At 44.8% G+C, this 6,000-nt stretch overlaps 1 pseudogene; it reads left to right on the top strand.

Annotated features, from left to right (window-relative positions):
- Nucleotides 1-205: 205 nt before the first annotated feature.
- Nucleotides 206-6,000, top strand: part of LOC135967339 (SH3 domain and tetratricopeptide repeat-containing protein 1-like) — a 29,512-nt pseudogene continuing 23,717 nt past the window's right edge.

Genomic DNA, 6,000 nt, shown 5'->3' with positions numbered 1-6,000 from the left:
TCAGCCTGGCGAGTAGCTGGGGTAACAGGTGTGTGCCACCACGCCTGGCTAATATTTGCATTTATAGTAGAAATGGAGTTTCACCATGCTGACCGGGCTGGTCTTGGACTCCTGACATCAGATGATCCTCCCACCTCGGCCTTCCAAAGTTCTGGAATTATAGGCATGTATGTATTCATCCTTTTAAATATCTGCGGGTAGAACTTAACTTTAAATGGGTACTAATTAAACTATTGAATGACTTTAGTATGGATTGAATGATTTGCTTGGGCCTCGTTTTTAATTTCCTTCATTAGAGGAAAAAAAAAAAAAATGCACGTTGAATATCCCTCATCCAAACTGCTTGGAACCAGAAGTGTCTCAGATTTCTTTACAATTTTGGATTTTTGAATATTTGTATTATACTTGCTGGTTGAGCATCCTGAATTCAAAAATCCAGTCTGAGCTGTTCCAATGAACATTTCGTTGAGCGTCACGTCGGCACTCAAAAGTTGTGGATTTTGGAGTTTCTGGTTAGGGAGACTCATCCTGTATGGGTGCTGGATTGTCGCAGGAGTTCCGGACCAGATGTTGGGTGACTAGGCTTCGGTTTTCGCTTTGTTACTAAACAGGCTGTTTTCTTCCATAAGCTCAGCTTTAGATCCCCCGGTTGTCAAAGAAAGGAATGGGCCATCTGATGTTTAAGGCCTCTGTTAGTTCTGACTTGGAGACACCTGGCTTCAGTTCATCTTCCTTAGGAGTGGACAAAGAATATGGGAATTTTGAAATTGTTAGTCAACATCTACAGGGTCGTTGCAGCCTGGTTTTGGGTAAAGGTCATCTTTAGTGAGCCCAGGGAGAAACAGTGGTTTAGCTGTCAGCTGAGAGGGGTAAGCGGTCCTATTAATTTTCCTCTGTGTTCGTGAAAGCATTGTTAAGGGTCACAGCGTTAGTGGAGCTGGCTGGAAAGAGGAGGGGAACTCACTGTTACAGGTTATATTGAATGTCTTTAGTCACTAAATGCTTTTTATGATATATTTTTCGGGATTTCAGTGTTGTATGATTTCTCTGTGTTAAGCACAGGAAATTTAACATCAGCAAAAAAGAATGCTCTTTCTTTTTTTTTTTTTTCTTTGAGATGGACTTTCGCTCTTGTCACCCAGGCTGGAGTCCAGTGGCGTGATCTCAGCTCACTGCAACCTCGACCTCCTGAGTTCAAGGGATTTTCCTGCCTCAGCCTCCTGTGTAGCTGGAATTACAGGTGCCCGCCAGCATGCCCGGCTAATTTTTGTAGTTTTAGTACAGATGGGGCTTTGTCATATTGGCCAGGCTGTTCTTGAACTTCTGACCTCAGGTGATCTTCCTGCCTCGGCTTCCCAAATTGCTGGGATTACAGCCATGCGCCGCCATGCCTGGCTTTGAATGTTCTTTCTATGGGAAACTACGAAAGCCAGCTTTTGAGTCTAGTGGCAGAAAACCTCTTCTTCATTGTTGAGCTGTGCTGTGAGCTTGGAGGGCTTCAAGCCCAGCTGAAAAAGCTGTAGTTTTTTAGGTCAGTTGGCTGTCTTGGAGAACTTAATGAGCACTGGGCTGGAGTGATACTGTCAGAGTTCATGAGCTGTTTGAGACTCTCAAAGCCTAGATACTGGGGTTGCCCAAATACATTGGCTGGACTCACTATTTGTCTCGGGAGTCGGGGGATGGAAAATGCTGTGGTCTTAACTCTTCTCTTAATTTGACAGTGCTGTTATTAATGGTAAGAATGATTTCATACGGTTGCATTTTGCTTTGTAATTCACAGAGAATTTTAAAATCCGTTATCTGATTTTATTCCCTCAGCAGTTCTGTGAAAAAGGCAGAGCAGTTTTCATATCTTCTGTTTTCCCGTGATTCTCTTGTGGCTCACAGAAGCTAAGAGCCTTCACCAAGGTCCTCGGGCGAATGAGTCGCAGAGCTGGGAGTAGAGGTCAGGCTTCTAGTGACCCTGTTTCTTCCTTGATAGCTCGCTCTGGTGGCGCTATGTTCAGGTAACTGCGCATGCTCGGTTTGGTCTTTTGTAAATCCCTGCCCCATTTCGGGGGAGGTTCTTGGGAGGCTTCTCTTCATTTTGGAGCATTTAAGTATCTTGTCCTCTCTCCCTCTTCCCAGATGCATGGCCATTTCTGCAGGCCCCCAGACTGGCCCTTGTGCATGGGGGCGTCTCCTGCCTCCACGTTGCTTGCACGCCCCCTTCTGAAGGTGCTCTTCCCCGCATGGAGCCCCCTCGTGCTGCCTCTACACTGCAGGCTGTTCGGTAAATGTTCCTAAGTCAGCATCGTTGTTTTCTAGAAATGGGACGGGGTATGGATGCCAAGTTCTTTTCTGTGTGAAGTCTTCGATTCTATCATCTTGCCTTCCCCGTGTGTGCTCCTTGAGGTTGTCGCTGTGCTGCGGTCATCTGTGTTCCCTAGGGTGCCTCCCTTGGAGTCCAGGCCGTAGCAGACATGCAGTCAGTGTTCATGGCCTAAATGAGAGACAGGCCAACAGAGTCATTAAATCTGGAAAATGACAAGTGAGGGAAAGGAATTTTTATTGAAGGCATGTGAAAAAGAATCTTTTTAGAAAAGTTGACCTGTTTCTCAACTGGAGTTGAATTTCAGCTCAGAAAAACAGCTGTGTGCCGAGGGCTTTGGGATTTCAGTTTGTGACAGATGAATTGAATTTGTTGTTGTATGAATGTGTTATCCTTTTGTGGTTTTATTAGGCCTTTCTCCCAAATGGAATCGATTTTTCTATAAAACTCACACTTCCTTTTTGAGAAGTGTAACACTAATTGTATGGGATGGTCTCCCAAAAAATTACCAGCCAGGAACCAAACACACTGCCTGAGACTCACGGCCCCTGGTTTCTGCCTGTGCAGCTGCAGGGCAGAGAGGCACGCTCGAGCCGAAATCAAGACGCATGTCTGCATCTTCTCTTTCTTGACTGCTGTTTCGTCTCTGAGCTGGCCTGCCTTCAACGTCTAGGAGCTTGGTGGGTGTAGACACATTACGGTATGGAGGAGGGATATGGCGTTGCCACAGCCAGGAGACTCGCTGAAGTCTCTGTTCTCTTCCTGCTCACTGCTCTGACTTTGTACAAGTCACATTTGTAGGGCTGTGCACGGTGGCTTACACCTGTAATCCCAGCACTTTGGGAGGCCGACCTGGGAGGATCTCTTGAGCCCAGAGTTTGGAACCAGTCTGGGCCACATGGTGAAAGCCCATCCCTACAAAAAATAAAAATTAAAAAATTAGCCAGGTGTGGTGGCTCATGCCTGTAATCCCAGCTACTGGAGAGGCTGAGGTGCGAGAATCACTTGAGCCCGGGAAGTCGAGGCTGCAGTGAACCATCATCATGCCACTGCACTCCAGCCTGGTCAGAGCAAGACCTTGTCTTAAAACAAACAAAAGCAAACAAAAACCCATGTGTAATAGTGGCAGTAGTTAACTTTTGAAAGTTTGAAGAAAACTTCCTAAATCACCTGTGACCATGGACAACTTACTTAGCCTTTCTATGCCTCAGTTTCCTCATCTATGAAAAATGAGAGAATATGTTACTGATCTTGCAGGATTTCAATGAGAACTAAACGAGATCAAACTCAGAGCCTGGCACCTCGTGAGCCCACACTCAGTGTTATTATTTCAACATTTTAGAGGAAAATGAATGCTAATGGGTCATTATGGTTAAACATAGTCTATCACTGGTGTTACTCATGGTATTGGAAGGAACGTGAATTCCATATAGATAGTGTGATGGAGAAAGTATTTTGGGCATTGGCAGTATTGATTCAAAGAACCAAGGACGTGTCTGTCCTGTGTGGAGAGCCGTTTCCGTTTGTTTCTTTAAATGCTATGGGAAAAGCAGTCGACCCTGTGCTCTCTGCCGGACAGCTTCAGTCTCCGCGTATTGATTTGGCCAATTGTCGCTTGCTGTCATCATGGCAGCAGCAGTTGAAGGGACAGTTTGTCTTGATTTGCATTTTTGTGTGTTTGTGTTATTTATAGACAATTAAGACATGGAAGCCTGTTTATGGCAAGCTGGCAAATTCAGCAAAACTTGGAGAAACCTGTTAGCACAGTTTGCACGTGTGCGGGCACAGAGCAGCCAAATAAACACACACGTTTTCCTGTATTTTAAAACTCTCTGGAAAAAAAAAAAAAAAAAGACATTAAACCATTGCCCAGATGGCTTCTAGAGCTAGAGCTTTTTCCTTGAAGTACATGAGTATGGCTGTCAGACATCTGAAACCCGAAGCCATCTTAAAACATCATTTTGATGCTACCCCCATCCGCCTTTTTTTTCTGTTTGTAAGGGACAAGGATCCAGGAAGGAAAGTAACAGCTTACAAAGGCTTTTGTTACAATTAATCGTTCATGTTCTTTCTTTTGGTATCTTATTCTCTGTTTACATTTTTTTTTATTTTTACATTTTTTGAGACAGATCCTTGCTCTGTCACCCAGGCTGGAGGGCAGTGGCATGATCTCGGCTCACTCCAACCTCTGCCTCCCAGGTTCAAGTGATTCTTGCGCCTCAGCTTCCTGAGTAACTGAGATTACAGGCATGTGCCACCACGTCCAGCTAATTTTTATGTTTTTAGTAGAGACAGGGTTTCGCCGTTTTGGTCAAGCTGATCTTGAACTCCTGAACTCAGGTGATCTGCCTGCCTCAGTCTCCCAAAGAGCTGAGAGTACAGGTGTGAGCCACCGCGCCCGGCCGCTGTTTCCATTTTGTAACACTAGCGTCACCCCAGTGTAGGGTGGCTAGGGGTATTCTTCTTTCCTGTTTCCTGGTGTATTTTCCTCTACAGTATTGATCACTCTTTAACATACTTTTTGGTTGTCTGTCGCTACCTACAAAAATGTATGTTCCCTGTTATATCACCAGTGCTTGGCACGTAGATAGTTAGTCAATATTTGTTGAATGAATGAATGAATGGACTGAAAGAACCTTATTCTTCTTTCTTCTGTCACTTCCCACCAAATGCTTTTGGAAAATGCTATGTGAACAGGGATCATAAGCAGGAGAGGTTACACACATGGCTGTGGGATAGCCCATCATCCTCAGATACTTGTCTGGAAGGAGGTGGAGTACTTGAGTAGAAATGATACAAGATAACTTCTTCAGAAAATCAGCCAAGTGTCACAGCTTTTCACACAGGCGTGTGATATTTGTGTATGTGTGTATGAAGAGCTGTCGTGGCCTAGAATCACTAGCCTTTAGATCCCTTGTACAGATGGAAAAGTAAAGTCGGAGGCCCAGGAATGCTGTAGGCCACCGAGGTAGAGTCCCTGTCTGCCCTTCTCAGTGCCCAATCACTTCTCACTGCACTCCCCTCTTTACTGCTAAAGTCACCTTCCCTGACTCTGAATGTGTAACCACGAGGGAGAAAATGTACTCCAGGCTCACAATTTGTGGAGAAAAAGACCAGCAGCTGAAAATAATGTTCACAAAGTTTGTACTTAGAAAAAGTGGCCATTTATATCATGTCTTTGAATTTCCTTGTTTCTCATACATTTTATAAACAAGACAGTAGAAGGAGATTCGGGAACAGCAACTTTAGAACAAGGGGGAAAAAATCGAACCTAGAGCGGTCCAGTTTCTGTTTTCTTCTCAGTTTAGGGCTGAGGCACTTTAGCTTCCTGTCTAAGGGACTACTCAAATCTGATTAGAAGCCATTGTGGGCTGGTAATTATCCGTAATTTTAGGAAGACAGATGCAGCACCAACTCTGTTCTCTAATAGCAGGCTTATTAATTTTAAATTTGCATGGCAGGAGAAGCAGATGGCGAGGTGGGATAAGCGTTCTGATGCTTGGTCATTGATAGCTTTTTACTTCCACGTATCACATGGGGATTTGGGACCCGGCAAGCCCGCGGAGAACTGATGATTGTCTGTCCCCTAACCAGCTGGGTTCTTTTTCATCCTGAGCTCAGAAAGATTGCTCCTACTGCAGCCAGGGAAGGCAGGTTGTTAACTGGTTAGAAATCATGGCAGGTTATTT

Source organism: Macaca fascicularis, chromosome 15 (genome assembly GCF_037993035.2).
Source record: "Macaca fascicularis isolate 582-1 chromosome 15, T2T-MFA8v1.1".
In the NCBI taxonomy this organism is placed as follows: domain Eukaryota; kingdom Metazoa; phylum Chordata; class Mammalia; order Primates; family Cercopithecidae; genus Macaca; species Macaca fascicularis.
Note: the sequence above shows the minus strand (reverse complement) of the source record. Positions and strands in the feature narration are given on the sequence as shown.